The sequence below is a fragment of the Mustela lutreola genome, chromosome 4, assembly GCF_030435805.1.
Source record: "Mustela lutreola isolate mMusLut2 chromosome 4, mMusLut2.pri, whole genome shotgun sequence".
In the NCBI taxonomy this organism is placed as follows: domain Eukaryota; kingdom Metazoa; phylum Chordata; class Mammalia; order Carnivora; family Mustelidae; genus Mustela; species Mustela lutreola.
Window position 1 is genome coordinate 169,348,650 of NC_081293.1, and position 26,022 is coordinate 169,374,671.

At 38.6% G+C, this 26,022-nt stretch overlaps 1 protein-coding gene across 2 annotated transcripts in view; it reads left to right on the forward strand.

Annotated features, from left to right (window-relative positions):
• The first annotated feature begins 3,541 nt into the window (after positions 1–3,541).
• MET (MET proto-oncogene, receptor tyrosine kinase) overlaps positions 3,542–26,022 on the forward strand; it is a 112,664-nt gene continuing 90,183 nt past the window's right edge. The window contains exon 1 of one of the 2 annotated variants that reach the window (XM_059171647.1): positions 3,542–4,249. The gene's annotated coding sequence lies outside the window, so the exon portion shown is untranslated. The remainder of the gene's footprint in view (positions 4,250–26,022) is intronic. The other variant, XM_059171645.1, reaches the window with a different exon arrangement.

The following is a 26,022-nucleotide window of genomic DNA, read 5'->3' on the forward strand; positions in this document are numbered from 1 at the left end:
AAGTGCCCTGTTCTAACCCTTCATATCTGGCTTTCCTTTCCCTGTGACAGGTTTCCCAAAGTGTGTTCCCTATTATTAATTTTACAGAAGATCGTTATTGAAGATGTTAAGAAGAAAAAAACATGTTTTTATTTTTGTTTTGTTCTGTTGTGGTTTTCCACGTGAGTTTTCAGAACCTTAAAAATTCTATTGCACATGAGGTATCTCTAAAAAGGTAAAATGAGTCCTACATCCCCAAATTCTGTTTACCCACAAAGATGAGTTGAAGAACTGTCATCTGAATTATTTTGTCCTTTTGTGGAGACATTTCCACAGGCACAATAATAGGGGCAATGGGGCTGGGGAAGGAGGAAAAGCAGAGAGAGTAAATCCAAGAATTAATACTCTGTAAGAGTCACAAATCCTAATGCCTACAGGAGAAAATGTTATCAAGATCAGAAGTAGCATGGATGCGTTACGGGAGAAGATGGTAAGATGACAGCAAACTGCAGAATGTATGTTCTCTCTACCACAATTCCAACTATTACAAAATATTCTGTGGGCCTGTTACATGTTTGTGGCTCCTGCCCTCCAGTTTTCCAGCATGAAGCCCCTGTTCTAAAAAGATCACTTTCATTTTTGTTTTGAATACAGTACCAGCAAGTAAACTTAAAGAGTACCTTTTAAGATCCAAATTTTAACATTTTAAAGGGAGAGCAGAAAGGATATGACATATAGAGAGAAGGATACCATCCCCTTGTTCTCAGTCTTGACCATCGCTACCATTAGACCTACTTCAGGGTTAAGAGATGGGGTTCTGTTTATAGTTTAGCACTGTGTTGTCCTCAAATATGTGGTAAGAATAGCTCATGTCTTTTGAGCACTTATATTTCCCTACACACTATTCCATGTGCTTTACTTATAGTTCTTCATTTCATCCTCACAATAACCCTATTATTCTCGTTTTGCAGATAAGGCACAGTTCAAGCCACCAGCCTATAAGTTACACAACCAGCAAGCAGTAGAACTGGGATTGAAATCCCAGGTGTCCGGTTCTAAAATCCACACTCTTTTTTTTTTTTTCTTTCTTTCTTTCCTATTATTTAAGTAGGAGTCACTTGAATTTATGACTCTGAGATCAAGAGTCACATGCTCTCCAGCTGAGCCCACCAGGCACCCCCTAAAATCCACACTCATGACCATTATTCTAAACTCGGTCTTGGAGATGTCTTGCTCCCCATTTGAGGGATAGATCAGTTTTGAATGCTTTGGGCTGCAGGTGACAGAAATCCCAGCTAACAGTGTCCAGAACAAGTATTTTTCCACAAAATAAGAAATCTGGAAGCAGGGGTCTACTGGCATTGGTGCTGCAGCTCAGCAATGTCAGAGCCAACTTCTCTCTTCATGGTCACAAGATGGCTAGCTCTCTCCTGGGCACTATATATATGAAATCAAGAAAGCAAGAAGTAGGAAGGTGTACAAGCTTATTAGATATCTTTAATTAGAAAACTAAACTCTTTCCCAGAAGTCCCCAACAGACTTTAGCTTAACTTCATTGCTAGAATAACATCACAGGGCCATGTCTGGCTGCAAAGGAGTCTGGGAAAGAAGTATTTCTCTTCTCTAGCCTCAAGAGTAGAGGCAGGCAAAGGAATATCTGGTTGACAACAGGTGCTGGCTTAGCCAGCCAACAATGTTGGCCACCGGAGTTTGGTTTGGTTAAGAAAATACTGAAAGAATTTCATCATACAGTGTGTCACCCATGCCATGACCCAAGGAAAGTTAAACAGCAACAATTAAAGTTGGCCACAAAACCAAAACTAAACTGTAGAACTCCTATTGCCTTTTCAAAGTGTTTGTTTCTATCCATTTCCAAATATGTGAAATGATGCCCCACCTTTCCCTGATCAAACCTGTCTACATAGTATGTAAAAACTCATTATTTGATATTCACACACTCAGATAATTTTATTATGCTATTCTTGGTTATCTTTAATAAAATATTTACTCATGGCTTATAAATCAAAATGATGATTTCTAATGCAATTTCAAAATTGGATTGAAATTTGTCAGAAACTAGAAACTAGGAAACTTCAATGCTGAAGATATATAATACATTATTTGGATTTACAATCTATTTTCCATTTTGTACTGGCTCTTCTGTGTCTTTCTATTACTTTACCTGTACGTTTTTTTCTTTTTTGTTTTTATCATGGCATGCAAACTCAGAAAACCTGTTAAGGTAACTATATAATGCAGCCTAAATATCCAGTTAACATATAGCTATGGAAACCAGGAAACAGAAACAGCACTCTAGTCATTCCTTTGGACAACTATGGTTAATTGTGTGTGCGAGTATGCGTGTGAATTCATTAGTTTATTCACCTTTAATTGGAAAGATTAAAAAAACTGGTACTGAATTCCAAATCTATAATGATCTGTCCATAAATATGACTAGTGCTGTCCAACCTGTAAATCAGCACTTAATAAGCATGTAACCAATATCATTAGATAACCAATAACCATGTGATATCAGGAGATCTTCAGTAGGTCTGTGTTGTTTATTTACCCTTGTCAGCCTTCGGCCTTTTGGCATGGTATGAGGAACACCTGACTGGGATTTGAGAGCTGGGTTCTAACCTCACCTCTTTAACCAACTGTGTGATCCCCTTAGGAACTCCTCTTAGGCACCCAGGTTCCTCACCTGCAAAATGGTTCGATGTAGAGCTGTAGTATTATGTAATAGAAAAGATCCTTTTCCATAAAATTGGGCAGTCATGAGATAATAACATTTGAGGATTCAGATTGCTGTGTATAGTCCCTGAGAAAGTACCTGGCACATAGTAAGCTCTTAGGAAAAAGGCAGCTATTCTTATCATATGTTTCTATTTTTCATTCTGTAGTAAATAATTCCTGAACTTGCACAGTAAGTGTTGTTTTGTCCCATGACTCAATAACATTGTCTGACAAGCCCAAGGAGAATGTTAAGACCTAACAGGCAGTCCTGTTCCTTAGGTTCTGTTACCTTTGAGAGTTAATTTTCTCTCAAAGGTTAATGTCAATTTCGATAGTCAGACATGTGAAGTATAAAAAAGTTATTCTGACACAATCCCAATACAATTCACCAGGCCCCCACAACCTTTTTTTTTTTTTAAAATCATGGGATCTCAACACTCAAGAATTAAACTTTTGTTCTGTTTTGCTTGTTCATTGCTGTTTGCCTAGTTATTTAATCAGCCTGTTTCCGCTATTAAAAAAAAAAAAAAAATGAAAGAAGCTGAGGTTTCCTCAGGGCTAAACTCCTGTGTTGTTCTTCCTCCCAGAAATCTGAGTTATTATAGTAGGGGATAATGCTTGCATAATGAAATCATTGGGACAATTCTCCATCCACTCCTACCTCCATCTCGGACAATGAATTCCTTGTCTCTGTGGTGTCCAACTCTCTCTACCCTGCTCCGGTGCCCAGCAGCTAAGTCAGCCCTGGGAGAGACTGGGAACTGGGCGTCGCGCTCTTCCCTCTGGCAGCGCGCGGGGGTGTGCGGAGTGTGCGCGGAATAGGCGCCCCTGGCGTCCTGCGCGCCTGCTGACGCTCGCCGCGCGAGCACCAGGAGGGGGAGACTCGGACTCGCTTATCTCCCGCTGTGCTAACTTCAAACTGCCCCGGCTGGGGGAGTTGAGAGCGCGCAGACAGGGCGAGAAAACTTCTCCACCTAGAAAGTTTCACCTTGGCGGGGGCGGGGGAGGGGCGGGAGGAAACGCGACCCCCGCCGGGACTGGCGCTGCTCGCGGGCGGCAGGAAGGGCGGGGGCCGATTTCCCCCTCTGGGTGGTGCCAGTCCCCACCTCAGCGGTCCTAGGACCAGCGGACGAGGCGAACTACCCCGCGCGAGACAGACGGACACGTGCTGGGGCGGGCAGGCGGGAGAGCTCTTCGGTCGGGTCGCCTGGCCGTGCTTCCCGCCTGGACGCGCCCGGGACGGCCGCGGGCCGCGCGCGCCGATGCCCGGCTGAGTCACCCGCCGGGTAGCGCGCGGGTGAGAAGGGGCGGAGGGAGCGCGGCCGGCTGACGGACCCGGCACTCGGCTCGGCCCCGCCGCAGGTGACCCGGACGCTCTCGCCGCCCAGAGCGCCCCGAGCGCTTTGTGACCAGATGCGGAACCCAGTGGAGGGCGCGAGCCAGATGTGGGGAGACAGCTGACTTGCGGCAGCGAGGCGCGGAGTACGCGGGGGGTCTCTGCGCGACTGACTTCGCGGCTCTCGGACACCGCAAGGTAAAGCTACAGCTTGCTTGGGACCCCGCACCCCACCCTTCGGCCCCAGCGTTCTGCTCTTTGTTCCCCAGAGGGACCTGAGAGCTATTCAGAGGGCACGACTAAGGAGGTGGGCGAGTTAGGGGCTTCAGAAACTGAAGGGATGTGCCCGGGGAGAGGTGTAAACTAGAGTGGGGCTTTTCTTTTTAGGGGTTTGCTGCTGACGGCCACCTGTAGGACTCAGGAGAGAGAGGGGCATTGGAGTAAGGGGTGATGTACGACTGTTATGGCCTGGCATGTTTTGAGACTGTGATCTGACTCAGCCCTTAGAAAAGGGATTTGGTCACCCTGCCCTAGGGTGATGCGGCAGGCAAGATCCAAGCCCCGTAGGTTTCCTTGTTCCCAACTCGCTTTATCTGTAATACGTGAGGATCTTAACAAGGGGCAGGTGTTTTCGTGAAGGTCTGAATTCTACATTTCTGGCAAATACACAGGGCTTGTGATCCATCATTTTCAATCTTACCTTATCTCTTTGCTGGGGCTGCGGGAAGGACATCTATCTTATTAGGTGAACTAGATTATAACCAGAGGTCGGTCGGTCTAGCTAGTACAGGTATTGACCCAATAATTTAAGCACCAGTGAAAGTATTTTCACCTACTATTGCCAATACAGGATTTACTCTAAAGTGTGGTTTCCCATTTCATACCTTTTATGTTTTAAGAGCCATTTACTAATTTGGCATTTGGAGAGATTTCCAGTGGTTATTCACTGTTGCCCAGTGTTTTTTTACCTTATCACAGTTTAATGTTCAGAGGAGCTCTGGGGCAGATTGAAATATTGTCAACTCTCTTAGGCAAAATAACCAGGATACTGTAATTGCCAAGTTAAGATGGTCAATGAATATGAGAGGTTGTAAAAACTGACATTAGAGAGAATATAGACTGTGTGGAACCTCTCCTGAATTTTAAGAACACTGTTCACATTTTGTAGAGTTGGGTGGAGGTTTTTTCTGTCGTTTTCATCAGCCAGTCACATGGACATTGCCATGCAAATAGATCCAGAAAAATATTATTTTCCTTTATAGCTGAAGTATTATAGCTGACTAATGCATTTTTTCTGCATGAAGATGATCTGAAAATGTTGTACATCATCTTTCTCTGTGCTACAGGGACATAAATTGTGTTTTTATGTAAACTGTTAAGTGGTGCTTAGGTAATTTACATGTATATAGCTTTCCTTTCTATCTCTAAGCTTATTGGGCTTTGTTTTAATATGTATACTTCCATAATAGAACAGAAGTGAGGTGCTTTGGTTCCAATCATATACTGCAAGTCTGTGATGTATTCAATGTTCATGATTTTTGAACTGCTGAAAAATACCCGTAACACTTCTATTTCTTAACACTTCTATTATTCCTAAGAAATTTTTGTAGTACCAAAAATGTGTGTGAGTACCTATAAAATATACTGGTGTTTTAGAAAATCTGTTCAGGTTTCAATCTTAACTGTGCATAAGCCTAAAATTATATACCTAAATATATTTTGACTTTAACATGATGGACTTCATAGCATGTAGAAGATGATCTGCTGAGTACGGTTTTTGAAAGATTGCTTTGTTCTTTATATATCACAGTAAATGTTTACATTAGATGTGTACTCCATGCCTTCAGAATTAATGTGTGAGTTTTATCTGAATGATAAAGACATACAAGATTAAACACAAGTCAGTATGAAAGCTGATAATATTTTTGTGACTTTTAATACTGTAATAAAAGGAAAATGACACATTTCTAAGCAGGAGAAATACAAATACATTCCTTTAAGACTGTACAAGCATATGTCCCACTGTAATCTCAATATTTTTAAAATTTGTCTTGATGTGGGTTAGACTAAGAAATACAGTTCAAAAGTCAACTTTCTTAGTTGTTGGTTAAAAAAAATTCAAAATAATAGTACAACTTTTTCATTTTACAGATATATACAATAGCCTCAAATAAACTTTTTCTCAAATGTGGTCATCTCAAAACAAAGTGAATAACTCAAAAGGGTTATTCCTTTGAAAACACAACTTTCTCTAGGTGACTGCACCAGTGCCTATGGTGACACACCCATGAAAAGTACAGGGCTCCGTACACGTACACATTCAGAACACTTCCCATCTCTCTACCCTTTCCACTTCATTCCTTCCCCTTGGTTATATCAGAGTTGCTTCCAAACCCTTCTGTGCCCCCATTTTTCCACTCTTTTAATTTCATGGTTTCTCCTTCGCTGTCATTAGGCTCACCAGAGCCAGCTATGCTTTCTTTTCCCCATTATTCCTAATATTTTCCTCAGGCTGCTGTGCTTGTTAAGGGGATACCAAATATCCTAATTGCACTGCCTTAAGGGAAGAAAATATGAAGAAACTCAAGTACCAGGAAATTAACCTTCTTTACCTCTCTGGTATATGTTGAAACTGGTGTGTTTGACATAGAGCCCTCAGGGCAGTTTTCTCATGGGCTTTGCTAAATGCAAAATAAATAGTAACCTCTTAGTAATGAATGATAAATATACTGACTAATGTCAATTTAGGATCTCTTTGATTCCCTTTTCTTAACTGGCACCAAGTTGATGCCAGGCTCACATTTGCCTCACCAAAAATAGCTAAGAACTGTATGTTCAGCGTCATATGTGTTTGGCACTAGAGAAATATTTTTTAAAAAAGGAGAAATGAAATCTCTGCCCTTGAAGAGTTTACAATCTAGATATTCAGATAAATAACTCATATAAAATGGAACTAAGATCCATAATTATGAAGGGGATATAACCTGAAAATGATATTAGAAATCATCCCATTTAAATAATAGAAAAAAAATTTTTTAATCTAAAGAATGGAACTTAAAGACCTCTTAAAATTTTCAAGCTGTTTCTGAGCATATCCTCTTTCTGTTACTACAACAACCTTACAAAATAGACAAGGCTGATATCAATATTGTAACCTTTCCTGCCTATAGGTAAGGAAATTGTGTTTGAGGCTAGCCTCCATGCTATCTCAACAGCACCTCTGCCCAGCCATCAATAAAGGTTAACTATTTGAAGCATTTTCTGCTGAAGCATAGCTTGGGATCCTTAGGTTAGTGATAATGATGAATGTAACATTTCTAGTCTCTAGAGTTTTTCTCACCTTCTGTTTCTCCAGTTCTCTTTTTTGTTCTTTCTCTTTTTGTGGTAAAGCCTACCAGAAAAAGCCTTCATTCATATGTGTGAGGCATTCTGCTCTTGTTATCAGATTAAGAGCTGTGAGTAATTTTGTAATCTATCCTACTATCAGAAAGCTCATTCTCAGATATCTCTTCAGCTGTGTTTAACAGTTTAGTATATTCCCCTTGGGATTTGTTTCAATAAAAACATCCAGTAAAATCTTACTACAGATCCTTTGCTTTTCAAGGGACAAAATGAAGAAAGTGTTTTTATAAGCTGTAAAATGTAATTGAGAGAAAAATCACATGTGTGGCATTTGTAGCAATAGGTGTGAGCTCAGAGGAAAAAAAATAGTTAATAATTGCATATCCAGGAATACATATTTCTTCTATGATTGTGTAAATTTGCACAAGTATATTTATGCAGGTTATGCATGTTGTTTTTAATTTCTTTAATTGTGTAGCTATTAGAGCCCATAGAATTCATAGTAAGAGCCTGTGAGCCATTTAGGGGCTCTTCAGGCTCTGTTGGTAGAGCATGTGACTTTTGATCCTGAGTTTGTGAGTTCCAGCTCCATGTTGGGTATAGAAATTACTTAAAAACAAATAAAATCTTAAAAAAAAAAAAAAAAGGAGGGTGTGGGTCATATAAACTATATAATGATCCATAGAATTTGAAAATGTATTTCTCCTGGGGTACCTGGGTGGCTCAGTCAGTTAGGCTTCTGCCTCTGGCTCAGGTCATGATCCTGGAGTCCAGGGATCCAGCCCCACATCAGGCTCCCTTGCTCAGTGGGGAGTCTGCTTCTCCCTTTCCCTCTGTTTCTCCCCCAGCTTATGTTCTCTCTCTCTCTCACTCAAATAAAATGAATAAAGATATCTAAATATATTTTCTTTTAAAGATCTTATTTATTTATTTGACAGAGAGAGACAGCAAGAAAGGAAACATAGCAGGGGGAGTGGCAGAGGGAGAAGCAAGCTTCCTGGTGAGCAGGGAGCCCGACGGCAGGGGGAGGGGAGTTCTGTCCCAGGACCCTAGGATCATGACCTGAGCCAAAGGCTGATGTTTAATGACTGAGCCATCCAGGCGCCCAGAAAATGTATTTCTTCTAATACAACAAAGTACTATTATGAATATGGTCAGGGCAGTTATGAAATGTGGTCAGAGAATCACAAGTTCTAGAGAAAGCCAAGTTCCTATACTCTTAAGAATGTGATTGAGGATTTAGTCATTCAGAGTAATTTATTGAGCACTCTGGCAAAGCAGTAGAGAATAAAACAGTCTAAGATCTCTTAAGATTCTGATGCTCTGTTCAATATTGAGGAAGGCAAACAATAAATAAAATACATAAATAAAAATGTGTGAGTGGTGATGAGAGCTGCAAGGAAGCAAATTGAAAATTGTCAAGGATTAGAGAAGGTACAGTGGTAATTGAAAAATTCAGTAGTAGAGTCAGGGCTTTGAACTAGAACCTGAAGGAGATAAGAAAATGAGCTATGTGGATATCTGGAGCAGGGCTTCTACTTTGTACTTCCTGGGAGTGCCATTCTCATTTTGTTGTCTCTGGAATTGTGCAGTACACAGCCTACACAGCTCTACTTGGAGTCCCTGACTTTTTATGGGAAGTACCTGGACAGTGCCTGCCATAGTTTATTGCAGTCTCAAAGGTGGCAGTGAAGCAGTGACTCACATCCCTCGGTTTATGGTATATGGAAGAAGCAAAATCATGGTATTTTTCTGCATTCACCTGGTCCCATGTCTGCATGCCATCCTTGATCAAGGTTATTGCTACATTCAGTTTTCCTTCTTATTTTCTACACTGTGAGCCTAGCTCAAAAGGATTTGTTGAGAGTAATACCCACAGCCTTTGTCTCCAGTCCCTTGCATAGCAAATATTTGGAGACAGCAAAAGAGACAGTTGCTGTCTATGTAAGCAGCCTGTGTTTGCTGTGCACTTCTTTCTTTCTCTCCTTTCTTTTCCCTTTCCAATTTTAAACCACTGTGTGGATTTTCTTCTTCTTTTCTTCCTGTCCCTTTGTGCCCTGCCTATGTCATGTATCAAGATTTGAAAGCGGGGAAGAAAAAAAAAGAAGAAGAAAGGGCACGCCTGGCTGGCTCAGTCAGTAGAACATGCAACTCGATCTCAGGGTTGTTAAGTTTGAGACGTTCATGGGCCATAGAGATTATTATGAAAAAAAGAAAGGAAAGAAAGATTTGCCACAGGTAACCTAAATGAATGAAACTAACCATTTCACTAGGGACCAACAGCCTGCTTAGAAAAAGCCCCACCTAACAGGAGGCAACCAGCATTTGGCATCATCAGAGTAGCCATGAAGCCCAGTATGTGTCATGGGCCCCTATGGTAGTATCTTTCAAATTTTCAGAAGCAAAAACCTCTCCACTTTAAAATGTCGACTCAGCATCCTTTAAAACACTGTGCAGGATAGACAAAAAGTGTGTGTGCCAGATTTGGCTTCTGGTGGTCCTATTTGCAATCCTTAGCCATGGCGCTACCTGCCTATTGGTCCCCTGTGTCACCGTCAGGTGTTGTTAAATTCAGCAGCATGTTTGGCGGAAGAGTCCCAGAGCCACTTCTGTCTTGTATTTTATCTTCTAGAGTTCTCAGGTTTTTCTTCCTCTGGAAAATCAGTTTGGCAATTAAAAGAGAGATTGAGAGAGAGAGAGTTCATTACCCATTGGCACGTATTTGTTTTTCTAAACTCATCAATCAATATACTTTCTATCAAACTATATATATTTGTGAACTAAAGGCTAATCTTTTCATTCTTAACATGAAGCAATCACTTTCTGAAACCTCAGTTCATCCTAACTTTATTCAGATTTCATTTCCATGTTCTCATTCAGGATAAACTCCCTCTTCGGAATACCATGCTTTTGTTTTGTTTTGATCTGCCCGAACTTCACTAGTTGTTATTTCTCTACCATTGAAATTCAAAGCATGTACAGCATTGGTTTCAAGTGCCCTTTAGAAGCCATCAGATCAGTATGGCAATCTATTTTTCCAAAGGAATGAAAACTCACAGGTTGTGCACTAACTTATTTCCTTAAATCCTAAAAACTCAGTGAAATGTCCAGGCTAGTGGTCTTCTGGAAAGCCATTGTGTTAGAACAGAAGATTATGTACTGTATTTCTTCCTACTGTTTTAAATGCAAATATAATGATATATCATGAAACAGTACACATACTAATATCAGTGCCTTTTTCCTGTTTTGAAGTGATCCTGTGTTCCGCAATAGTTGGATCTAAAATCCCAGTCCAGTTTTGAAGTTGTATGTAAGAAAAAAGAATTGACTTGAAGGAACTGAAAAGTACTGCAATTGTTCCATAAGACCATGGGATATTTCTAACTTTTAATATTTTTTTGAAAATATCAAGAAGAATATTTAAAGCTGGAGACCTTTGAAACACAGTTGACCCTTGAATCTGCATATAACTTTTGATTCCCCCAAAACTTAACTACTAGTAGCCTACTTTGACTGGAAATCTTGACCAATAACAAAATTAGGCAGTTAACATATATTATGTTACATGTATTATATACTGTATTCTTACAATAAAGTGAAAAAATGTTAAGAAATTCATAAGAAAGAGAAAATATATTTACAGTACTCTGTAAGTAGACCCAAGCAGTTCCAGCCATGTTGTTGAAGGGTCAGCTGTAATGTAGTCTTCACAAAGCAGTAAAGGAGAGAAGTGGAGTAAATTTGTTTAAAGGAAGGCAGGTTGTCTCCTTTGAAGTCTAATCATGTGAGAAAGGAAAATCCAGCCAAGTTTTGGGTCCACAAGACAATTCAGACTATCTTTAAAAATAAGTTTTGGCTTTTCTTAAGACCAACGTGTGTTTAGACCCACATTTTAGCTCTTAAATTTAAACCTAAGGGTCTTTTAAAGGAAATTTAATCCATGTGTTTTTGATTCACTAAATCCTAAATCATTACCCATAAACTGTATGTCTCTCTAAGCTCTTTGATGTCTAAGAAATCTTTGAAGCCGTGTAAGGCCTTTTTGTTCCAGAAGAATAGGAAGTTGGTTTTTGCTAAGGGTCAGTAAACAGCATCTTCAAAAATCTGAATTAGGTCTAAAATCTCACAACCATAACAGAATGAGTATTTGAATGAGTGCTAATGCAGTTTTCTGATGCAATGTGAAAAATGTAAGTACTATTAAAGACCCAGAGTAGTATTTAGTTGTAATCCTTACTAACCCCAAGGAAATTATTTTGGCACCACTCCTTTTTCTATTATAAAAAAAGATAAAGTTCAAATATTTACCATTTTATCCTAACACACAGTAGGTACTCAATAAATGTTTTGTTGAATGTTAAATGAATGACTTTTTCTTCTGCCCAGACCTTCCCAGCTAATGTCAGTCTTTCTATTCAATAGCAGAATCCATCTGTCATATCTTAGAATGAATCTATTCTGAGTCGGTGACCTGGTTCAACAAATTTTAAAAATAAGCCATCAAACTAAATATATGACATTTATTGAAATTCATTCTGTACCATGAAGCAACTGCCTTGCAAAGAGTGCTGAAAATAGGAAGGCATTTCTAGGCTAATTAGATTAAATATTCAGTTGTTACCATATGCTTTCTGAAAATTGATTTTTTTCCCTCTTACTTTTCCTGCCATTCTTCCTCCCACCTTGACATGCTTACTGATTGAAAGCTATGCACAAAAAGGGCAGGTCGTTTGTATCTATAAGCAAGTTCAAACAGGCTTAGAAAATGTAATGCTATAATCATAAGTTGCCATAATGTAGGAGGGAAGAGAGGGATACTCAACAATAATGGGGGTGTTGGGTTTTACTCCAGATTACATAGATGACACATCTTTGAACTCTATTGTGTGGAGAAAAACACCTTCTTACTGTAGTTAGACTTCCTGTTTATGAGTGTGTATTTTCTGGTGACTAGACTTCCCATATGGACTCAGCACAAATATGTAGCTCCAAGTGCTGCTGAAATGCACATGATTAAAGTATTGATGGCTATGGAGACAGCAACTCCTTCTTTCTAAAAGAAATAAAGTAGTATTTAGAAGAAGGCATAGTAATGAAACATGGGCATTGAGATTTTTCTTGGTATCATGGTGTATATGTCTAACTACTCCCCACATTTTGTCCTCAGGAAACTTTTCCTGATCACAAGTGTTGTTTCTATATGACATTAGGGTGACAGAATTTGGTGATTTCTTATATCTTGGTGGGGAGAAAAAGGAAAATTGTGTTATTATGGTCTTTAAGTAGAGGTTCTTTTAGGTGAACCTGAAGGTCTACTGAATACATACACCATCATGAAACTTGTTTTAAAACTTAATTATGGATAGCACTGTATAAGGAGTAACTTATTTATATAGTTTTGACATGCTTAATTTCTATATCAATGGTTAATCAAACCATGAGTAATAATCATATATCAATATGTACATATTCAAATGTAGGTGATTTTTTAAAGCTAATTAAAAGTTCTCATAATTTGATAAATAAGCAGCCAAATGCCTTTGTATTTATACATTTGGGAAACTGTAGTTCAATTTAAGAAGGTTTTTATGATAACTCTTTTGCCACAAATAGAGAAAATAGATAATGAAGGAGAAGACTTAGAAGTTTTAATGGGATGTTAGATCATTGAGGTTACAGGAGGGGAGAAGTGGTGGATATGCTGAAAGGTCACAGGCTTGGGTGCGTTGCAAGTAGTGAAGACTATGTCACAATTAAGAATCAGGCTGCTGCTTTCCAAATAGGAAAAAGGCTAGTCAAAACTGAGTGGGTAATCAAGGGACACTCCCAGGAAAATGGTGGAGCATGTGATAGGTGAAACAAAGTCTGAACTTCCTCTGTCACATGGTTTAATTCTGGGAGAAGAGGCTATCATCTGCCCAGTCCTACCTAGATCAGGCTTCTTAGTCTATTCTACCTTCAGATACCAGTAAGAATAGCAGCATTATGCAGCAGGAGGCAGAAGGAACTTTTATTCTGAGTGTTCAAAACACATTCTAAGCATTCTATTAGCTACTTGCAAACACTACAAATGAAATTCTATATTCATAGAATTCATAGTATTAAAAGAAAAACCAAGAAAACTTACAAAATTTTTAAAAGATTTTATTTGGTTTAGAGAGAGAGAGAGATACAAGCAGGGGAGAGGGAAAGGGAGAAGCAGACTCCCCACTGATCTGGGAGCCCAGGACCTGGGGATCATGACCTGGGGATCATGACTTGAGCCAAAGGCAGATGCTTAACCATCTGAGCCACCCAAACTCCCCTACAAATTTTTTACACCATGTTCTTAACTAGAATTTTCTAGTACATCAGCTCATTATAATCAATTAATGTTGGGATCAAAAGTTGCAGCCCTCAAAACTATATGCATAACTATTCTTCATTAAAATATCATCTGCTGGAGATATATATTTCTTTCAGGTTATTATCTTAAGGCTATTTCTTGGACTTTGATTATGCAGAGTTCATGCTGGAGTATGTGTAGTAACTATATGTTATGTTCTAAACACAAACTCCGTGCGCTAAACTTGAGGAAAACTTATATCAGGCTCTGCCTTTACCTTCTGTCTTTTTGCTCCTCTGAGAGTCTTAGATAGGCAGCTGTCACCTGACTGTGGCCTCACATCCAGGTAGAATCCCTTCAGCTTCTGCTGTACTGTCCAAGTTTTGATCATGTTCTGACCACGTCTAGTTAAGCTAAAGACAGGAAAGAGATAGAATCGTTTAGGGCCCAAACAAACCTTTGGGGTTAAAATATTATTACACTAGTTGTTTTTTTATTAAGTATGAAATAGTATATAAAGCAGCAGCCAAAATAAAGTTTGTTGATGGAAAAAAAGTATCTTCCTAACAGAAATGAATACACATTTTGGATTTTTCAGAAATTCATTTTCTGTCATGTCAAAATTAAGATACTTTTAAATTTTATTTCAGTTTTACTAAAACATAACTTGGATTCTTTGTTGAGATCTATACATGAGAATTCAGTGATTTTAAACATACTACTGCTCTTCAAAGAGCTTACAAAAAAGAGAGTATTCTTTAAATTACCAGAGAGTGCAGATAAAACCCCAGACAGTTTCATTAACAGCAATGAAAGGTGACAGCCCTTGAGTCTATGTCATAAGTTAATTAATTACTTTCCAAATGTTATTAAAGATTCTGAATGAATAACTAGACTGGTATTTGAGATCAAGCCTCCTTCACAATTCCTAAGTGGGTTTTAATTTTCAGAGTTAGATGATCACTATATCTGATTCATTTCTTTAACATTTTCAGATTGTTGCTTTATTGAAAAGAGAACAGAGTAACTATCTCATGTGTTTTTCTTTTCCCTGAAATTATTCCTTGCAGATTTTAATAAAATTTGTTTTGAAATAAAAATAATCAAATGTTGGCCTTTAATAAAGGCCCATAGATCTGATGAGTTATATAAATATTGCAAGGAATTCACTATCAAGGTCATGATTGTGGAACCATTTAATTCCCAAATCTACCTTGCTGACTGCTTGGACACACCACTGGAATCAGCATTTTATGTTAGGGTGAGTGTCATCTCAAGCAAACTTTTAGTCATTTTCCATTTTCCTCATTTCCACAATGATTCCAAACTTTCACCATTTTCTTAAGCTCTTGAAATCTCTTTGGCTTTCTTTATTCTCCATGTGATATTTCCCTTTATAGTTTAGAGAATAAACAGAATCCCAGATGGCTTCCATGTCACCTGTTATTACCTTCCTGCATGTTCAAATGATAAGTCTTTTCAGCGTTATGGTCTTGATTCCATACGTCCCCAACATCTTAGAGCACCTTGCTCCATTTTTCCCTTCCTACCAAACCTTCCCACCTTTTAAAATCTCCCTCACTTTTTTTCATTCAGTCCTTACTCGATGCTGCTTCAAGCAAAAAAGAACATATGCGGATATCCTGATAGGATTTTTACTGTACAATTACCTTAAGCATTCGCTCCTGCTTCTACCTTACCTGTTAAATAAATTTAGAATTCTTTAAAATAACTTCTTATTTATTGTCTCTACTCTCATTCATTCTTTAATTCATTCCACTCTAGCAGTCTATTCCCAACTACCAAGAAGATATCTTCTCTCTAATAACCATCAACCTCCTCATTGCCAAATCTGATGGACACTTCTGTTTTTATCCCACTTGACCCTCTGTGATATCTGACCCTTTACATATTGCTCCTTCTTTTTGAAACTTCTAGCATCTGAAATACCAGACTTTCCTTTTTACATTTAAATTTAGATTTAAACTTTACATATAAAGTTTGAATTCCTTCTTTCTGCATACTGAACATGCCTATAGGTGATCTCACTTACATCCATAACTTCAACTACACTAATAGGCCAGTGGTTCATAATTGCTCTAACTCCCTCTGCTCTAGAGCACCATGCCCATGTTATTAGCTACCTTATGGATACTTCCACTTGAATAACCAAAAGATATCTCAGAGTTATTAACTGAACTTTTTTTTTGCCCCAAAACTTTTCTCTGCCTTTTACCTTACCTTTGTTTATGACATTTTTAGACCTCCCTGACTTCCTAGTGTTCCCCTATGATCAAAATCCGTGTTGAATCATTGTCATATAAATTTTCTCTTTAATATCTTTCTAATCTATCTTTTTTCCCCTATCATATCCATACTGCCAAAGTCTTTGTTCAGAGTCATTCTTTATTAATTCATTTCATTATCCATTCTTCAAATCCTTGCCAGGTTCTATGTAATGACACTATGCTAGGAACTAAAAATGGATCTTTCAGTCTAGTGGGAGATACAGATAAGTAAATTACAACAAAACATAATAAAGTCTAACTAAAGAGAAGAGAGGTTTGATATGGAAGCATGTGGAACAGTTTCTAATCCATTCCTAGAGGGTGAGAGAGGTATAAGAGAAGGCTTCCTGAAAGAAGTGTCACCTGTGATAAGACTTGAGGAGAGAGTAAGTTAACCGGGTGATTGTGAGGACAAGAGTATTCCATAAAAAGGGACCCATGTGTGCTGAACAAGAGAGCACATAACTTGCTTCAGCAACTTGAAGAAGGGCAAGGTGGCCAGAACCTTGGGGGAGAGGAGCAGTGATTGCAAGAGGCAAGGCTGGAGAGTTAGGCAGAGTCCAAATCATGCATGGATCTCAAATGCTAAGGAGTTAAACTATTTTTAAAGAGCAAAGTTACATAATCAAATTGTCAATTTAGAAAGATATCTCTGGTACATTGGGGAATGGATGATGAGGAACAAGAATGGAGTCGGAATACCAAATAGGAAGCTGTTTTCATTATCCAGGCAAGAAGTGACACTGCCCTCAACTATGGGTGGCAGTGGGGTTGGAAGCAGATGGACATATTTAAAACACCTGTAAATGGGAGTCAAGAATGATGTCCTGGAAAAGTAAGAAATGTTAGACATTGAGAGAGGATATGGAGTGGTAGAACAAGTTTTCATGAGAGTAAATGGAGGTGCCAGAAAGAACATCTGACTGTTTTGTCTCATTTGCCTTCTTCTTCCTAGCTTTGGTGTGCCCCAGCACACAGACCTCCTCTACATTCTCCTTTCCTTGGTGGTCTCATCCAATTTCATGGCTTTTCATAACATCAATATGCAGACAGCCTCCCGGCCTAAATTTCTAGTACAGATCTTTCTCCTTAAATCAAGGACTCAGATATCCAACTGCATACTCAGTATCTCCAATTGGATACCCAAAAAGTATCTCAAACATGAACAGAACTACATGCCCTGATCGTCACACATTCCTGCCAAACTTGCTCTATATCAGCTTCTCTACCTACCAGTAACTGGCAAAATCCTTCTCTCTGTTACAAAAAAATATTTGGAGTATTCATGACTCCTTTTTTCTCACACACCTCATCTCCAAATCCATTAGCAAATCCTCATAGCTCTGTCTCAGATATAACCAGAATTCAGCAAGCCACTGCCATCACTCACTGGACTACTGCAGCAGCCTCCAAACTGATCTTACTTCTCCATTTTTACCCTGTCCCATTCTCCTGCCACCACCAGTCTTCTTCCATACACAGTCAAGGTGATTCCATTCAAATTTATTCACTCCCATGCTCAACACCCTACAATAGCTCTTCATTCACTCTAGGAAAAGCCCAAGTGACCTACAATGCCCTATACGGTCTGATTCTTTTTTTCCTCTCTGATCTTTTCTCACAGTTTGGTTCCTTTGGCCTCTGTAAGAAGAAAAAGTTATCTTTCACATCTCAGGTGGCTAAGTCCTATCCTCCTTCAACTCTTTGCTTAAAAGCCAACTACCCAATTTTTCAAAGCTGCAGACCTCTCCCACCACCTTCCTTCTAAGTGCTCCTGAGCCTTTCACCCTGTTTTCTTTCTCTTTCTCTCTCTCTCCTTTTTTTTTTTTTTTTTTTTTTTTTTTGCCAGTAACACAACACTCATCAACATGTAACACACCACATGTATAATTTGTTGTCTGGATCTAACTGCTAGAAAGTAAGTTCCACAAGAGCAGGGTGTTTGTTTTGTTTACTGATGTACCCTCCCAAGCACCTCCCATATATTAAGGCTTCAGTTAATATTTGTGAGATTTAGTCTTTTTTTTTTATTTTTTATTTTTTATAAACATATATTTTTATCCCCAGGGGTACAAGTCTGTGAATCATCAGGTTTACACACTTCACAGCACTCACCAAAGCACATACCCTCCCCAATGTCCATAATCCCACCCCCTTCTCCCAACCCCCCTTCCCCCAGCAACCCTCAGTTTGTTTTGTGAGATTAAGAGTCACTTGTGGTTTGTCTCCCTCCCAATTCCATCTTGTTTCATTGATTCTTCTTCTACCCACTTAAGCCCCCATGTTGCATCACCACTTCCTCATATCAGTGAGATCATATGATAGTTGTCTTTCTCTGCTTCACTTATTTCGCTAAGCATGATACGCTCTAGTTCCATGCATGTTGTCGCAAATGGCAAGATTTCATTTCTTTTGATGGCTGCATAGTATTCCATTGTGTATATATACCACATCTTCTTGATCCATTCATCTGTTGATGGACATCTAGGTTCTTTCCATAGTTTGGCTATTGTGGACATTGCTGCTATAAACATTCGGGTGCACGTGCCCCTTTGGATCACTATGTTTGTATCTTTAGGGTAAATACCCAATAGTGCAATTGCTGGGTCATAGGGCAGTTCTATTTTCAACATTTTGAGGAACCTCCATGCTGTTTTCCAGAGTGGCTGCACCAGCTTGCATTCCCACCAACAGTGTAGGAGGGTTCCCCTTTCTCCGCATCCTTGCCAGCAACTGTCATTTCCTGACTTGTTGATTTTAGCCATTCTGACTGGTGTGAGGTGTGTGGTTTTGATTTGTATTTCCCTGATGCCGAGTAATATGGAGCACTTTTTCATGTGTCTGTTGGCCATCTGGATGTCTTCTTTGCAGAAATGTCTGTTCATGGCCTCTGCCCATTTCTTGATTGGATTATTTGTTCTTTGGGTGTTGAGTTTGCTAAGTTCTTTATAGATTTTGGACACAAGTCCTTTATCTGATATGTCGTTTGCAAATATCTTGTGAGATTTAGTCTTAAATAACTGTTGGATATACAAAACTGATACTTGAGAAATGGATTTCTATACTGTCTGGAAACAAAAAGATGAAGATACAGATTGGGGAATCTTCACTCTTATTAATCTTCATCTTCTATTGTCTGGACAGATGGAGTGACTTTCCATCATGTCTTCTGGCCTCTAGATTCTTTCCACATCAGTCCATTCACCACAATGTCACCAAAATTGTCTAATACATAGCTGTTATTACTATGCTTATTTCCATCTCCTGTTTAAAACCTCCCAGTGACCCTTCACTACAGATAAGCTGTAGATCCTCAACAAGATGTATAAGGCTTTCTATGATGTGGCCCCAGCCTAAACTTCCCTGTTTCATCCATAACCAGCCCAACCCACATAGTCTCTGCGCCAGTTACAGCTTCCTGAACAGCCTGCACCTTCTCCCTGCGGTGCCTAGCTGTGTGCCCTGTCTGTCCCCTGCTTTTACTATGCCTAAGCAACTCCAACTTAACCTGCAAAACCCAGGTCAAGTAATATCACCATGCTAATGTATTCCTTGACCATACCTCTGTCTGCCACAATTACCTGTTCTTCCTTCTGTGTTCCTTCAGCAATGTGCTTCTGTCTTTATAGCACTTTATAGCACAGTGGTACAGAAGGCTGGGACTGCCAATCAGTAACCAACACTGATAGGATTGAAAAGTTTTTGATTTTTTTTAATGTCTTGCCCTCTCTGTTCTCTTTCTGTTTCTCTCTCCCTCAAACACACCTACCTCCTACGTGCACACACACAACTGCCTTGGATTATTTTTCTTTGAATTGATCAGTTATATAAATGTAGTCCTGAGTACAGTTGTCTTTAACTTGTCCTAACCTTTCAGTTTATTGATTTTTCAAGGATCCAAAGTGTTTACTGACTTTTAGAAATTGGATTTTGTACTTATGTACTTATTTTTCTGTACTGTTCTATTTTTCTTTAAGATTTTATTGATTTATTTGAAAAAGAGAGAGAAAGAGAGTGTGAGCACAAGAGGGTGGAGGGAAGGGGAGAAGCAGGCTCCCCTCTGAGCGGATCCCAGGACCCTGAGATCATGACTTCAACTGAAAGCAGGTACTTAACCAACTGAGCCACTCAGGCGTACCTGTACCCTGTACTGTTCTTTTTTTTTCTTTTTTCTTTTTTCTTTTTTTTTTAACAAGGATAGCTTTTGCTTGGCATTCATTATCCCTTTGAAAGTATTTTTTTTTAATATTTTATTTATTTATTTCACAGAGAGAGAGATCACAAGTAGGCAGAGAGGCCAGCAGAGGGGGATGGGGAAGCAGGCTCCCTGCTGAGCAGAAAGCCTGATGCAGGGCTCCATCCCAGGACCTTGAGATCGTGACCTGAGCCAAAGGCAAAGGCTTAACCCACGGAGCCACACAGGTGCCCCTTGAAAGTATTTTTTATAGAAAGTTTTGTTTAGTTCTTTTATTCTCTGATTATATATTGATCTCAACATAGTGATATTTATATGCTTTTAATTTTTCTCCCAACACTGTTAGAATTGCATTACGTTCACCCAAGGGATCCACATCTATATAAAATATGACTAGGTTTGGATATTCCTTCCATTCACAGTATTTTTATGATTTCTGGAAAGGAAAATATTACAATCTGACAATTTACCTTGAGAAAGGTCCCTAGTTCATTCCCCTGGCAGAGAATCTACTCTGATTTCCAAGAGAGGCTCTCAGGTGGGAGCAAAATAAAACTCAGACTTACGCTAAGAACTAAGTGAAAACAGAGATATAGGGTAATGACCATCTCATATGGATATAACTCCTATTTGGGGGTTAAGGCCTGGCCTTTAACACCCCTATGCCTCTCACCTTGTCTCTCTCTCTCCCTGGATACTGGTTTGTCTTTACATGACAGCCACCAGGGTGCAAATGGAGTCCATTCACCACCACCATTTCTCACGAGTATTTGATTTCTGCTTTACACAATACCAGAGAGATTGATCAGTTATATAATCCCAATTCATTCTGAGCACATCTCCCCCCCTCCATTTGGAATTTACCATGCCTTGTGCTGAGGACATTTTCAAGCACTGAGGGAGGGAAATGGCTGATTCATTAATGAGTAATGTACCAGCTTCCTCTCTAACTTGTCTCCCTTTAGTGTTTCACATTCTGACTGTTCAGTCAGGTTTAGCCTGTTCCAACCCTGTGTTTGAATATGACTGGAAAAAGTTGCTAAGCTTATTTTATTTTCACTTACTTACTTGGGAAGATGTTTCTCATATGTAATTTGTAGTTTAATGTTATTTGCTGTTCCTGGATTAATTGAAGAAAATCAGGTAGCACTTCTACAAAATCTGGACTATAAAATTACACCTATCCACTAGGCTGACAGTTATTTTTAAGAACTTTTATAGGATTCAAGCATCTTAGCACTTTTATTTATTTATTTATTTATTTATTTATTTATTTATTTGACAGAGAGAGATCACAAGTAGGCAGAGAGGTAGGCAGAAAGAGAGAGAGAGAGGGAAGCAGGCTCCTCGTTGAGCAGAGAGCCCAATGTGGGACTCGATCCCAGGACCCTGAGATCATGACCTGAGCCGAAGGCAGCAGCTTAACCCACTGAGCCACCCAGGCGCCCATCTTAGCACTTTCTTAACAGTGAAATTTCAATGTACACATATTCAAGGACAATGAAACATTCTTGTCTGACCTACAACTTATTAATGGGACAAAAGCCTGTCTAGTCATTCAGGACTATGTATTTTTTCAACAGGACTTTTTACAATATGTACAATGTTAAAACAAATGCCCATTCATTCTCCTTGCCCAGAACTTGAATACTTTCAACAATTCTTAAAAAGACAAAGATGTTTACTCACAGATTATGAATGTATGAAGGATAATCTTAAGAATATAATGAAGTTCTCTTCTTTTTATCTTTTTTCTTACCAGATCAGAGTTGGACAATGGTCTCAGTCATATGTTACAACTAAAAAATGCACAGTTGGCCTTTTCTGATGTTTTAATTCAATCATTTTCAGCTTTTAAGTGTTTATTGGAAGAAGAAGGGATGCAGTATTGGATAAGAATCTGAATAAAAGCACTATTTAGGTCTCTTTCAAAGAAATAACATTGGTATAATAATCAAGCATCAGTGTTTAAAGGAGCTCCTAAAACATTAATTAATTATAATACATGAAAATTATCCTTGCACCATGTTTAACTTCTTTTCCCCTCTAGCCACCAATAAATAAATTTTTAAACTATTTGTTACAAATAAAATATACAATCAAAGGATATTTTTTGTTTTAGAAATTTCATGTCAATAACAGGCTGCCATACATGGTATAACTTTTATCCATAAGCACACAAATCTTTCCCTTGATTTTTAATTTAAAAAAAAAAAAGAATTTTTACTCCCTTTCATATAGTTACACCTTCACATGATATTTAAAAATCACCTGTTAAGAACAGTTTGCTCTGGTAATCATTTTGAAAACAGCATGTTTTAGGGGCGCCTGGGTGGCTTAGTGGGTTAAAGCCTCTGCCTTCAGCTCAGGTCATGATCCCAGGGTCCTGGGATCAAGCCCCACATCAGGCTCTCTGCTCAGCAGGGAGCCTGCTTCCCTTCCTCTCTCTCTGCCTGCCTCTCTGCCTGCTTGTGATCTCTGTCTCTTAAATAAAAAATAAAAAATAAAAAAAATCTTTAAAAAGAGAAAACAGCATGTTTTAAACACACAGGAATAATACAACAAAAACAAAAATAATCGTATGCAGTTTTGCAACATGTATGTGCTACAAAAACCTTAAAAATATTATTCTACAGCAATAGATAAATATGTTTGGCCAAAATGTTTTCATTCTGAGTTTTGTTAATAAAAAGGATAATTATTCCTTTATTTTTCTTCATTTGCTTGTAACTAAGATTGTCACATAAAATATATTCATGGGAAGTATTTATACTAAAAAAATTAGGCATTATTTATCTGAGATTCAAATTTAACTGGGAATACAAATTAACTGGGAATACTATATCTTTATTTGCTAAACTTAAGTGGGTGTATAAGTTTGCTCATCTTTTAAAGTGGTAAAGTAATGGTTCCCTTTTTGTTGTTTTTAGCATAGACGACCCTTACCATGGCTTTGCCTTAGAGGACAACTTAAGAAGGACTTCAAGAACTTGAGACAGGTTTAGAGGAAAACCACAAATGGCCAAAGGATGGGAAAATAAGAAATAATAATATTTAAACTGAGAAAATTATAGTGATGAAACAGTCACCAAGTATTTGGAGTGGGCTGACCCAGTAGACTGTGCCAGGTTCCTCATATTTGATGAAGGCATGAAAAAACTGGCTAAAACACAACTTAGGATAAGCATGTAGCTACATTTATTGAATGTCAGTATATGCTGCATGATTAAATTCCATGGTCTCATGATTTATCCCTAACCCTCATGGGCAACCCCAAGACATATACCATTATCCCCATGTTTTAGATAAAGCAACTGACACGTTATAACACTTTAGTCATAAAATATGTAAATGGTTAAGCCCAGATTCACATCACATCAAAGTCCATCTGATAACAAAGCCCCATACTCTCTCCACTGCACCTCACCTCTTCTCTAGAAAGTGTTATGAGTTATTGGGAAGAATGTTATCAAGCAAATTTGTCTGTAAATATTAGACATAGGACTAACTTATGAGTATTTAGATCATTTAAATGTGTTCATATGAAAAAGTAGTTGGATGCTGAAAAATCCTCAAGATTTCCTCGGTCCTCCCAACTTCTGTTAGAAATCATTGTCTCAAAGTAGAGGCATCTGGGTGGCTCCATTGGTTAAGTGTCCAACTCTTGATTTCAGCTCGAGTCATGATCTCGAGGTTGTGGGATTGTGGGGCACGGAGCCTACTCCAGGATTCTCTTTCTTCCTTTCCCTCTGCTCCTCCTTCCACTCTCTCCCTCTCTCCCTCTCTAAAAAAAAAAAAAAAAAAAAAAAAAAGAAAGAAAAGGAAAAAAAAATCATTGTCAAAGTAATATCTGGCTAAACTAGATGGGATGTTTTGATGCAGCAAATTGTTTTATCTTTCTAAAGTCAGTTTAGACATTTTTTTAATGATCGTAACACTGTGAAATCTTTAGGCATAAGACTCGAATGTTCAACAAAACATGTTTTAGAATTTGCTTTCTCTACAGCCCAGTAGATCCCGTCACTTTTCACTTTAGGTTACAAACTTAGGTTTTTAGCATTTATCTTGCTGTCTTCAAATCCACAGACTATATAGTTTTTTGAAAGTTGGAATTCTCAGTATCTAGATAAGTGTATGGTATACAGTGGATCCTCACAAATATTTCATTAACTATTGTGTGATATAATATGATTCTTCATAAACAGTGAATGTTTATAATACAGTATTGTAATTACCATCAGGAACCTCCTATTAGAATCTTCTTTCCTGGGGCACCTGCGTGACTCAGTCAGTTAAGCATCTGCCTTTGGCTCAGATCGCTATCCTGAAGTCCCAGGGTTGGACCTCCAGCTCAGGTTCCGTGCTCTATGGGCAGTCTGCTTCTCCTTCTGCGTCTCACCCCACTTGTATTCTTTCTCTCTCGCGCTTTTCTGCGCCTACTTTTAAAGTTAATAGAACTAGTGTAAGTGTAGAGAGGGCTGAGAATTTTTCTTAGGATTTCACTCTGGCAAGTCCTCCTGGAGATTTAACTATTACTGTTTTTTATGGCTGCAATTTCCTTAATATGGGGCCTCAGCCATTTTCCATCATCATAAATCCCTTTTATATACTTAAAAGCAGGCTTGAAATTTTTTCCACTTTTTATATCTTGCCTCTTCACTTACATACATTATTTCTGTCTTGAGATTATGTTATGTAACTATTGTAAAAATTTTTTTTTGAAATTGTATGGCAGGGAGAAAATAGTATACTACCTCAGAAATTTTAACTAATAGATGAAACTAATTTAACTAATAAATGAAATATTTAAAGTAATTATTCAAGTAAGTAAGGGACCCACCTTTGTTTTTCATTCTAATTACTTGAATATTTTACTTAAAATTGCTTTTATGCACTTGACTTTGTGTTTGAACTCACAGGTTTGTAGTATCTCCAAAAGGGGAGGCGGGGGGAGAAGAGTGAAAGGAAGAAAAGATTTCCTATTAGCTTAAGACCAGGTGGGTACAGATCTTCAAACACTAACATGGGGAACCTGCCTTTCTCCATGTCTGGGTTCTCCTGCCCTTTGTGTCAGTTTTCTGTTCAGGCAGGATTTCTCCACCTAATGGCAAAGTTGGGCATCAGACATTCTAAATTAACATCATCTTTAGTACTTGTGATCTTTCAAAGAGAGAGGTCCTTTCTCAGTATTATATTAAATCTATATTAAATCTCAAAAAGACTGACTGGTCTTGCTTTGGTCATGTGCTTATCCCCACTAAGCTCTGCATCAAAAGAAAAGTTCATTGAAAGGCCAGCTTGGTTTGCAAGCTCACCTTGTGGTAAGGGAGGTAAGCCATGTGATGACAGCCCCATTAAGAGAGGAGGGAGAGTTTTCAAAAGAGTTGCCAGTATTAGAGACAGTGAGAGTTAAAGTAGTTAAATTGGTTAAAACAAATATTTACTAAAATATTATACCTTTTGAATAAAAATTATTTTCAGGAAATGAAATAATTTAAAACAGCTCAAATAAACAAGATACATTTTTTAAAAGCATTAGAAATACACTTATAAGAACTGTATTACATGGTTAGGACATTTTATTTTATTTACTTATTTTTTTAAGGTTTTATTTATTTATTTGACAGAAAGAGAGATCACAAGTAGGCAGAGAGGCAGGCAGAGAGAGAGGGGGAAGCAGGCTCCCCACTGAGCAGAGAGCCCAATGCCGGGCTCGATCCCAGCACCCTGAGACCATGACCTGAGTGAGAGGCAGAGGCTTAACCCACTGAGCCACCCAGGTGCCCCTGGCTAGGACATTTTAGATAATTTTTAATCTTTG